Here is a 12479-nt window from a genome sequence, read left to right as displayed (position 1 = left end):
ACTGCTCTCCGTGCGATTTTTTTGCAGTTATGTTTGTTCCGCTCGTTGTTCTGTACTCCAAGATGAGTTCTTTTATACATTGAGGAGTTGGAGATGAGTAGTGAGTGCCCGTGGTGAATTTCCATGATCGGCTCCGAAAAGAATACACCCAAGATGTTGCGTGAACAGCTGGCTCACATTTCCTGCATCCGAAAAAAAGTGGCATTGTGCGACAGAGTTTCCGAAACATCAACGGGATCGGGACCAACGGCTGGCTGCAATTCCTGTAGAACATATACGGGCACCTCGGAAAGCGGACGTTACCTGATTTATATGCTCCTTGCATTTTGTGGAAAGTGATTACATTGAGCTCGCAGGTGTCAAAACGGAAATCCCATACCATTTAATTCAGCGAAGTATCGTCCACAACATTAGTTTGTTATTTTTTTGTTTGTTTCTTCAGTGATGATTGTAAATATATATACAGTGCAGTCCACTTATAACGATATTGAGAAAACCGCAAAATCCAATCGTTATAGCCGATTATCGTTATATCTGGATGTAAACATCAAAAAATGTTTGAAAAAAAAAAAAAAGTTTCACGGGGGATCGAACCCGGTCCTACCGCGTGTGAACCGGACGTCTTTCCGACTGAGCTACTGGGGCATCGCCTTTCTGGTGGATCTCTTTCCTTAGTAATAATGCAGCCGGTAAACTGTAAGTTGGAAAGTTTGCTGTCGATTTTTCTCCAGCAAAAGCGCTCCCGGGTCGAAGTCGGGAAGCACCACGCTTTGGGGACATTCGCACCTAGTAAAGAAATTGTACGCGTGAATATTCAACTCGAAGTAGACACGTCGTGCTTGACGTTTGCGGGAGCAATGTCTTCAGCCACGAGAAGGGAGCGACGGCTCGGCGACGTCTTCGTGCAAATCGGCTTGGTGGCCGGGCGTGTCGTACGGGATGAATACCAATTCTTTTGATCAGTCCCGAATTTCTCTTTTAACGGTAGACAGAATTCGCCGGTACCGCGAACGACAGTTCTGAAATAGAGGTCCCACGCCCGTCGTCCGCTGCCATCGCCGTCCTCGCGAGTCCCACGATACGCGAAACGACGAACGCACAGAATGCTTCCGGTTGTCTGTGGAACTTTTTTTTTTCAATCAACGTATTTACAGCTTTTTAGAAGCCACAAAAAATGGGTTTCATATTTTTTTATATTTTTAATATTGAGTGTGTGCCTTCAGTGACCCACGACTTCGATTAAATTTGGTGGTCGCATCGATACCTTAGAAAACGGCCCGTGACCGCGAAAAAGAGAGTGAGCGAGACTCGAACCGGCCAGTTCTTGATCGGCGGTTTTCAAGCGGAAAGAAACCGAATTTCGAGCCGCAAATTCTGTTCTGGGTAGTTGAGCTCTCATATGTCACGTACAACTAAAAATCTCAGCGAGCATAAATACCCTGTCAGTGTCCCTTTAAAACGAAAATATTAATACTTATGAAAAACTGCCTGATCTCCGCTGGAAACTTCGAGGCATGGTAAAGTCATCGTCAAGATAAAAAAACAAATCTAAAGAAACAAAATAAATATCCTAATGGTCGTCGGCTGCGTCATGAGGCCTCACCGAGTGCGGAGTATAACGGCCTTGCAATTATATATATTGTGCACTTGTTCTTTTCTTCTTTTTTTTTCGACCACGCTGAATTCTGGCGCCAAATACTCTCTCCATTTTCCGTTCCAACGTGTTTTTTTTTTTTTTTGTTATTAAATTAACAAATCAGCTTCAAATAAGGGTTGAAGACGTCATGGCATCCTCTAGGGTAAAAAAAAAATAAAACAAACAAGGAACATTCCGAGCAGCTCGGCCGCTCCTCCTCTCAGCAACGAAAACGCCGTCGGAGCGTCGGAGGATTCTTTCTTTTTATTTTTATTCACGTTGTTACTTCATTTTGTTGTTGGGTTCGACTGCACTCTTCTCTGTACCGATGCCGTCGCAACCGTTGTAGTCATACGATTGGCGTTTGTTTTATCACCTGATGGTGTGGTCCGACCAATTAACCAATCAGCTTGTTAGAATGGTGTCACAAGGTATAAAATGACGCATCAAGCAAAAATAATAAATGCAAAGAAGCGCGCAGCTCCGCTCGTTCAGCCCACTCGGCGTTTTACTCTTCCAGAGGCGAACATTGCAGTCTATGGTGTTTAACCTGTGCCATCTTCAAGACGCCATGAAAGACCCTCTTGATGCAATTAATTTGCTTCAGAACATAGGCCTGCTCCTGGGTTCTCGTGCGTGTCCAGAGTGCGAAGCTGCCTTGACGCAGGAAGTCCGTGCTAGATCTGCGGATGGCTACTCGTGGGGGTGCGCGTGTGTGTGAATGACTCGTGAGGTGCCCAAGCGGAAGCCGGTCAAGGTTCAGTGCCGGGGCGAGGTCTCAGCACGGAACGGGTCCTTTTTCGTGGGATACTGCCTGACGTTTCCCCAATTCATGGAAGTCATTTACCTCCGGTGACAGAACCTACCGTGCGGCGTCATTTAGAGGGAGACTGGTGTCTCAAGTAAGACAAGGAGTGATAGGACGAATCTTTGTCGGGAGGTTGAGGTAAATGCCGCTTTTACGAATTCAGATATGAATGGCGGCGAAGGCGTGACTGCAGAACTAGACGAGAGTATGTTCGGGCGGAGGAAGTATTATCGCGGGCATTTAAGGCCTGGCCAGTGGGTTTTAGGTGGTGTGGAGGGTGGCAGCGGGTGCTGCTTTCTTATACCTATGGAGCCCCGTGACGCTAAAACACTGCCGAGTGGGTCCGCCCTGGAACAAAAAGAATCACTGAGTGTTGGGCTGGCTATCGCAAGCTTGCAGATGACGCTTGCTTCACGCAGCTCACCGTCAACCACAAGCTGCACTTTGTCGACCCGAACAGTGGTGCGCACACCAATATGGTGGAAGGCACCTGGGCACGTCAAAAACTCTCTTCCTTCTGGAGTGCGCAAGAGCCACCATTTCACTTGTCACCTCGCAAATTTCATGTTTTGGAGGAGAGAGGAGGCGCGCGGAAGCACTGATAGATTCCAGTCGTTCGTCGCCGCGGCCGCCCAAATCTACAGCCCCGACGCAGGCAGGGACTTTCCCTATGGTGCGGAGGACGAGGATTCTGACGGCCCCGGTGACTTCGAGTGATCCGCTGCGCCGAGCCCGTCGCATGTTTGCATGCAAAAAAGACGATTTATGTGCCAACCGCTTGTCAAATGCTCGTCCGGTCAGTTAGGTTCTGGTAGCGATCTAAACGGCCCCTTTAATGGCCCCCATATTTTGCAAACAAACCTGGTTTCTCAATGCGGCACCCCGTGTCTCGCCTCGTTCAGCCCCCTCGGCGCTTTATTTTCCAAACGCGATCATCGCGGTCCATGGTGTTTAACCTGTGCCGTCTTCAAGACGCCATGAAAGACCCTCTTGAAGATATTTATTTGCTTCAGAGCATGGACTTGCTCCTGGGTTCTCGTGCATGTCCAGAGTGTGAAGCTGCGATGACGCATCAAGACCGCACTAGATCTTCGGATGGCTACCTTGGAGGTGCGGTGTGTGGATGACTCGTGAGGGGCCCTAGAGGAAGCCGGTCAAGGTTCCTAGAGGAAGCCGGTCAAGGTTCAGTGCCGGGGCGAGGTCTCGGTACGGAGCGGTTCCTTTTTCGAGGGATCCCCACCTGAGGCTTCCCCATCTCATGAAAATCATCTACCTCTGGTGCTAGAACCTAGCATGCGCCATCATTCAGCGGGAGACTGATGTCGCAAGTGAGACAATAACTGATTGGACGCGCCTTTGTCGGGACGTTGCGGTAGATGCCGTCTTTACGCATTCAGAGATGATTGGCGCCGAGGGCGTGACCGTAGAACCAGACGAGAGTACCGGGCGGAGAAAGTATTATCGCGGGCATTTAAGGCCTGGCCAGTTTGTTTTCGGCAGTGTGGAGCGTGACAGTGGGTGCTGCTTTCTTGTACCCTGGAGATCCGTGACGTTAAAACACTGCAAACGCTAAACAACGAGTGGGTCCGCCCTGGAACAAGAATAATAACCGACCGTTGGGCTGGCTATTGCAAGCTTGCAGATGACGCTCGGTTCACGCACCTCACCGCCAACCACAACCTGCACTTTCTCGACCCGAACACTGGTGCGCACACAAATACGGTGCAGGGCACCTGGGCCCACGTCAACGACTCTCTTCCATCTGGACGGCGCGAGAGACACCATTTCAGTGGTCACCTTGCAAAGTTCAAGTTTTAAAGGAGAGAGAAGGCGCGCCGAACCACTGATAGATTCCAGTCGTTCTTCACCGCGGCCGCCAAAATCTACAGCCCCGACGCCGACAGGGACCTTCCCTATAGTGCGGAGGACGAGGATTCTGAAGGCCCCGGTGACTTCGAGTGATCCGCTCTGCTGAGCCCGTCGCCCGCCTGCGTGCCTAAAGACGACTTATGCGCCAACCGCTCGTCAAGTGCTCGTTACGTCAGTTAGGTTCTAATGGCCCAAGTGAAAATTTTTGCATGTGGTACCACTTGCCAGTGGTACCACTTTTAGTGGTACCGCTTGCGATCTGTACCATTGTCATATAGATGCACAAAAACAAAGCCAGATGTTAGTCTTTCTTACTTTTATTTTGCAGTTGAGTGTGCTTGTAGAGCAGAAGTACTTGGGCCGATGAAGATTAAACATCCTCAAAACCCAGGTGCCTCAGAGCTTTTTGGGAGTCCTGGATCTTTTGTGACAGGACTGTCGACATGTTAGTGATGACTTGCTGAACAGGTACCTTATTCTGGTGTCCCCAATGTTGCACAGTTTCTGCAAAGACAACAGAAAAATACTAATCTAATAACAGCTCATGGGGATAGTCATATGATTGAACAGATTGAACTCATTTACCTATGACGAGGCCAACTTTGAAGGGACTCAGTTCCTTCCGGACGACCACATTTTGTTTTTGCGTGTCCTTCGGTGCCACCTTGCGCCTATAAGTCGTTCGGGCAAGTACCACGCGACCCCAAATCGCTAGCGCCATGTCTTTGGCTACCATGGTTGGTTTGGTCTGCTTCATTATTTTTTTCTGCTTGATAGGAGCCGATGGTGGTGCCCCGATTGGTCGGAACGTCTGGAACTGCCAAGTCCCGTAGGGTAGTCTTATAATCCGACTGGTTCTTTGGGCTGTTGATAACGCAGGCGGGACCGATGACGCTCCAGGTCTGTGTTGCGCGACTTTTCATACTACGTGCTGAGGGTGTCGACAGCCTCCAATTGGTAGACGTCTCTCGTCGGAGTTCTAGAAGCGGCTGCCGCTGATGTCGTTGCTGGCGACGCCACAGCGACACCGCGGGATGAAGGCAATGCGTCGAAGTCCTCTTGACCCTCCACTCCCAGGCATTAATGCAGCAGGTATCGACGACATTCCGAGGGCAGTGCGTGAGCACCACATGCCCCCATGAAACACTCGAAGAGCGAAATTTGAGTGAACCAGGGAATTTCCGACTTCCCTGGTTCACTCAAAACGTCTTGAGAAAGTTTCATGCCGAATCCGCCGTCCATCCCGTCGTCAAAAGAATTTGGAGTCCTCGGTGGACCCGGCGGGTCGGGAAGGAACGTGTAGTCACGTGTGCTGCTCTCATGAGACTCTTTATTCAAAAATGATGATGATGAAGAAGAAGTAAGTGATTGAACACACAGCAAAGAAGACGAAGTTATCGGAATATATGAAAATATAACAATGAAGACACAACACCCCCAACGGGTACACGCAATACAAGTGGCAAATGACGGCTTAAGAAACACTGGGTGTGACTCGTTATCTTCTTGGTTCGTGATTGGTTCTCCGGCGCTCGTGTCAAACAATGTTGCATTCTCATTAACTGTGAAGAGATGACGAGACGCTCATGACTCGCCATGCCCTGCATGCGTTTCTTGAGCTCTTGTTGCAAATTTTTCAATTTAAAGAAAAGACCTCCAGGAAGTGAAGTACTGTTTGCAGGAAAAGATTTCCAAAATTTCTAATGGCTTACTGAATCTCGTCTGAAAGATCTCTTCTCGCGTGTTTTGAAAATATTGTGCTCATGCAAAAATTAGCATATCAATATGCATAGACCTCTATCACACTGTATACATGTGTAAAATCTTGTCAAAATATTTAAAGTCTTTTTGTAACAACAACATAATTAAGGCACCTAAAACTTTTTTTCAAATTGAGCAACAGCTTTTACTTATTTTATTAGTGATATGTGTGATTTTGCAAACTGGTTCCATTTGCAACCAAGCGGTGCCACTTCAAGCTCATGTGGTACCATTTGCAACCCAAGCGGTACCACTTGAGGCCCAAGTGACACCACCTGAAGGCGAAGTGGTACCACTTGGTTTGCAAGTGGCACCACTTAACTTGCAAGTGGTGCCGCGTGACTTGCAAGTGGTACCACTTGAAAGCAAGAGGTGCCACATAAAATACCACTTCATATTTTCACCTGGGAGCGGTCTAAAACGGCCCTTTCTAGGGTCCCTATTTTGGAAACTGAGCTGCTTTCTCAATGTGGCACCCTGTTTCTCTGTAAAAAGTTCACAGGAAAGCCACATCAAAGGTATGTCCTACCCAACTAGTATTTCGCGCGTTATGATTCAAATAAAATTTATCTTGCTTATTTCGCGCCTTTGGTCCCAATAAATGCCCCCGTTGTAGTCGTCCCGCTGTGCTATTCCTTGCTCAATCGCCGTCGGCATGTCTCAGCTTCGTAGTCTTTGCCAGCGGCGCACCGGCGAATGCGGCCGATCTCACACACCGCGTTCGGCCTTGGCTAGCAGAGGGCGTTTGTAAAATGGCGTCAGCTGTTGCTGGCTTCACGCGGTGGTACCGTACGTGCTTCCATTCATTTGGCGTTCGTTGCCATGGTGACGGCGATGAAAACAGACCACTGATTTCTATTGTAGTAGGCTGGATCGCGGATCGGGAGCCCGTCGGTGTCGCCACTGGCGGCCATTGCTTGACACCAGGCAATACACGCAAGTCTATGAGAGAAACGCACAAAAGTAAGAATATTCAAGCAGGTACGCTGTGCTAGGAGGCGAGTATTTTATTGTGTGCTGCGATCCTTATGTCGTGTGTTTGGAGATCAAATCTGTATTTGTCAAACGTTCGAACGCCGATTAAAAAAAATCAAACGTACCGGAGCACCTACGGCTGAGCTGGTAACCTTGCTCTCGTAGTGGAGTAAACAAAGGAACTTGCCTTCAATGAGGCCGCCTAGTGCCACTAAATAGGCTGCGCTTCAGAGTAACGACACTTGGCCATATTGTGTCTTAAAATCATGGTTGCCAGTTATCTGAAGCTTTATCTGAAATCACAGGAAACGGCTTTCCGCCCTCCACAAACGTTTAAACAGTTCGTAACAGAGCAAAGCAGTATTGCGTGACCGCTTAACAACGAATCTAAATCTGAGAAAGTCGCACTTTTGAATCATGACGATCGGCAGTTGCGTCTGCTCTGCATACGAGCCAAAATGGCGGTGCCCACAACAATGCCGGGGAACGGAGTGCCGATACTCTAGGCGCAGCTCATTTAGTGACTCTAAGGCCGCCCTCGGGGGGTGTAAGAAAAAATGTTCCGGGAACAACGTCCCCGGAAAAAAGTCTCCGGACAAAATGTCCCCGGAAAAAAAAGGCCCCAGGTGTGAAGTAGAAAAGATCTCCCCAAAGGGGGATTCGCTTTCTCTGGGTTTCCCCGATTCTCATGGCCTTTGGGCGGTCCGGTCATATCTCCTTGGAAAACAAAAGGCACCCTGTGGCAAGTAGGAAAAAACGGCCCCAACAAATGAGGGAATAGACGATTCCCCGAGATGCAAATCGCGACACTGTTAGCGCGAACACGTCATCGGCGCGTTTTCACATTTTACTTAGAAAGAGTATTAGTGGGAACGAATTTTTTTTGTCTGCATTCGATCTCCAAATGAACACTTTCAGCACCTTGTTACGTTTCTCCGGGAGAATCGACGAATCCGGAGACCGACGTTTATTTGGCAGCGTTTATTGTTCGGCAGCCGGAACCAAAAGAGCGCAAAGCTTGCCGGCGATGCCGCTTATATCGGCAGCAAGCAGCAAAGGTACGCCCCCCTGACTCAGCAGTTCTGCTGCGGCCGCGACAGCGATAAGCGATAACATCGCATCGTAACAACTCCTCCCCCTTTTAGGGCGAAACCGCATAAAACAATTTTCCCGCCACTCTCCAGGTTTCAAACACGTCCTTGGGAATGTTCGACAGACAAACGAACGGCGTAATCCTCGTGCTGCTTGCGCAGAACTTCACAGTCGTTGCTCGAAGAAACCTTCGCAGCGAATACAGGTTCAGCTTGCGCTGATCCGAAGGGCGGGAAGTCCTGGAGACGCAGGGCCCAACACCGTCTGCGAAACTGGCCGGAAGCGTCGACGCGCGGCCCAACACCGTCACTGCAGTTTTCAGTGTCCTTGACTGGTCGGAAGCGTCGACTGTGCGGTCCGAGAGGCGCAGGAAGGAGCGGTGATGGCGTTCCTTGCGACCATGAGCCAAAGTCGCCAGCGGCCCAGGAGTAGCAGCGGCTGTCAAGTGCCGTCGGTGCCAGGACGTCGGGATGACAACAGAGGTCCGTCGTGCTTCTGATGGGAATGAGAAGGGCCAACAACAACCAAGCACCACAGAAACTGCGGAGGCACCCGAAACGCCCTTTCCACTCACCGAGAGCACGAATTATTCAAAAGAAATAGCTTACAAAATATGCCCCAAACGCAGCCAGAATTTTTTGAAAATATCGTTCCCGATCTTTCGGGAATAGACAGCTAATGAATGAAATTGAATGGAACTATTTACAAATGTGCAGATGAGACAAAAGAAACAGAAAATCGCACTGTGCGCCGGTTAGAGCGCTCGGCTCAGACAATCTGCGTTCGCATGAAGCTTTCCTTTTTTATGTCGAACCAAGAACGAATATTCCTGGAGGGTCAAGCTCCAGCGTAACAAGCGACCGTTTTTGGGGGACAGCTGCTGAAGCCATGTGAGCGGTCTATGATCTGTAATTAAAATAAACTCCGAACCATAGAGATAGCAGCGAAGCTTTTCTACAGCCCATACGAGACAAGCGCATTCTTTTTCGATGGTACTGTAGGCTTGCTCCCTTGAAGTTAGCTTCCTGCTGGCAAACAAAACGGGTGCTCTTTCCCTTCATTTTCTTGGCTTAGAACGACGCCGAGTCCTTTTTCGCTGGCGTCGCACTGCACTAAGAAGGGTCTTGTGTAGTCAGGGCTGACTAATACGGGCTGAGTCGCCAAGGCTAACTTGCGAGCCTCAAACGCATGTATCTTGCGATTGTCCCATTTGATCTTAGTGGGCTCAGTTTTCTTGAGCGCATCCGTCAGGGGACTCGCCTTTTCAGAGAACTGGGGAATGTACTGGTGATAGTAATTCACCAGTCCGATAAAGGACATCAAATTTTTTTTGTTTGTGGCAAGGGAAACTCTTTAATGGCCTGAACCTTGAGTTCTTGTGGACGTCTCATTCCTTGACCGACTACGTGTCCGAGATACGATACTTCGCCTCGGCCAAACTTACACTTTTTCGCCTTGACTGTAAGTCCTGCGTCTTGCAGGCGCGAGAACACCTGTTCTAGGTGCTGAACGTGCTCTCTCCACGTGTCCGAAAATATAGCGACGTCGTCTAGGTACGGCAACGCAAAAGACTGTTCCGACCAGTACCAGATTCATCAGTCTCGAAAACGCATAGGGTGCGTTTTTCAGTCCAAAGCTCAGGACAAGCGGCTTAAAAACACCAAACGGGGTCATGAAGGCGGCAAGGTTGCTGGCGTTCGCGGTAAGTGGCACTTGCCAGTAACCTCTAACGAGGTCGATGGTTGAGATAAACTTGGCTTTGCTTACTTTCTCAATGCAAGTTTCGATATTAGGGATTGGGTAGACTTTTGTTACCGTTACCGCGTTTAACTTTCGGTAGTCCACACAGGGACGAGGTTCTTTTCCTGGAGTCTACCAGAATCATAGGAGACACGAAGTCGCTCTCGCACCGCTCAATCAACCCTAGCTCTAGCATTTGATCTACGGACTCCTTTAATAGCTTTTCTTGGCGGGGGGAAAAGCGATAGGCCTTACACTGAACATTTGACCGAGTCCTCACTTCGATGTCATGTTCGACTAGACTCGTTCTTCCGGGAATAGTTGAAAAAATTTTTGGTATTTTCTAATTAATGCCATAAGATCCGAAAACTGGTTTTGGGTGAGCGTCTTATCGACTGCGGCCTCTACGACTTCGGCGATTGTCAGGATCCCGTCGGTTTTTCCCAGCTCAGGAATTCGTGTAGGAACTTCCTCTGGTTGGTTTAGTGCAATGCTGACTACTTGCCCCCTTTCCACGTACGGCTTCATGAGGTTGCAATGGTATATGCGGACCTCTTTTCTGCGACCTGGCAGTTTTACCACGTAATTTGTCTCGGATAGCCTCTGCTGGACCGTTGCTGGTCCTTCCCATTGCAATTCCAACTTATGAGCCTTAGAAGACCTCAAAAGTAGGACTTGGTCACCCACCTTAAACGTTCGGAGGCGGCTGTTTTTGTCATAGTAGGTTTTACTTCGCAACTGCGCTTTTCCCAGGTTAGCCTCAACTAGCTCACGCGTTTTGTGGAGACGGTTTAGTAAGGAAAGCACATACTCCACCACTGTTGGGTTCTCGGCTTCACCTTCCCAGCCCTCGCGCAGCAACCGCAAAGGTGAACGCAAATTGCGTCCATAGACCAGTTCCGCTGGCGTGAAACCAGTTGACTCGTGAGCAACGGTTCGCAACGCGAAAAGCATAGCGGGCAATGCCAAGTTCCACTCTTTTTTCTGTTCGTGACAAAGGGCCCTGAGAATGCGCTTCATTACCGAGTGCGCTCTCTCTACGCTGTTACTTTGCGGGTGGCTTACAGAACTGTGAACAAACTTAATGCCACACCTCTCGAAAAAGCTGGTTGTTAGAGCACTGGTAAAAACGCTACCCAGATCACATTGAATTTCACTAGGAAACCCGATCCGAGAAAAGACCGAGAGCAAGTTGTCTACTACTTCGACCAATGTCTGCTCTTTCATTGGAACGGCTTCTGGGAACTTGCTGGCTGGGCATAATATCGTTAGAAGGTACGTAAAACCCGTCTTAGTTGTAGGTAGGGGTCCTACGACGTCTATCACCAGCCTTTTGAAAGGTTCCGTGATTATGGGCACTAGTGTGAGAGGCGCCTTTCGGCGCTCGTTTGGTCGTCCTGTTCTTTGGCAGGTGTCGCAAGAACGGACGAATTGCTCAGCCTCCTTAAAGCAGCCCGGCCAATAATATTCTGCCAAAAGCCTGCACTTGGTCTTTGTGATTCCTAGGTGTCCCGACCACCCTTCTCCGTGAGCAAGCTCGAGTAATGCAATTCTATACTTGGATGGAACGACAATCTGATCTACCTCGTTCCCCGATTTGTCTTTGAAACTACGGTAAAGAATGCCGTTGCTCATAAAGAAGTAGATGTTCGGCTTGTTTTCTTTTCCCACGCTATCACGACACTTTGAAAGACTCGGGTCGGATGACTGTTCGGCGATAAGCGTAAGGTTATCTACACCGGCTAGCGCACGAAAATTGCTGCTCTCCGGCGAAACCAGCGTGGTCATGTCAGCTCCTTCGTTCGGCTCTTCATCGGGCCCGCTGCTGGTTTTACCAGTCGTCGCGCTCGCTTCCGTCTGAAGTGTTTCCGGCACTGCACTAGTTGTCATTGAGCGCGTGACGACTAGAACAGGATTCATGTCAAGCGGTATACCCGACTCGCTCAATTGCCTTGCAGTTCTGTTTGACAGTATGTACGGACAGTTTGGAAGCACTCCGTCAGAAACAGCTGCTTCCGTTTCCACTACTCCGAAAGGTCCGTTTAGTTTTACCTTAGCTACGGGCAGACTAACTGCCCGATTTTCCAAGGCCTGACGGATCCACACACAGTCGCCTGTAAAATGTTCTTGCTCCACTAGCGAAGAGTGTACCAGATCATACGTGGCGCCCGTATCTCGTAAACCTTTGCAGAATTTACCATTTACTTTCATGTCATACAGATACGGCCTGAGTAGGTCCTCCGCTTCTCCCAGACACAAGTTAACGGGAGCAACTTGCTGTTTACACCTGTAGCACACTATTGGTTTACGCTCCTCGAACGCCTTCATTTTACGTTTCTTTTCGTCTGAATCAGACACTCCCTTTGTCGGTACTTCACTCTCTTTGCACTTTTCGGCGCCTTTCTTCACGAACGTGCGAGGTCCGCATCGTTCGTAGAAACGGTTTGAGCTACGGTTTTCTTCAACAACTTTCTTCCCGTGCCTAGAGCAGTACTCATCCGCGTAATCTGCAGCTTTTTGCACCGTTTCTCCTTCCGGTCTATCCTGAATCCACTCCTTTAGACCTGTCGGAATACAGGAGAGAAACTGCTCTAGTGC

Source organism: Ixodes scapularis, unplaced genomic scaffold, assembly GCF_016920785.2.
Source record: "Ixodes scapularis isolate PalLabHiFi unplaced genomic scaffold, ASM1692078v2 PGA_scaffold2__306_contigs__length_199485367, whole genome shotgun sequence".
NCBI classification, from domain to species: Eukaryota; Metazoa; Arthropoda; class Arachnida; order Ixodida; family Ixodidae; genus Ixodes; species Ixodes scapularis.
Note: the sequence above shows the minus strand (reverse complement) of the source record.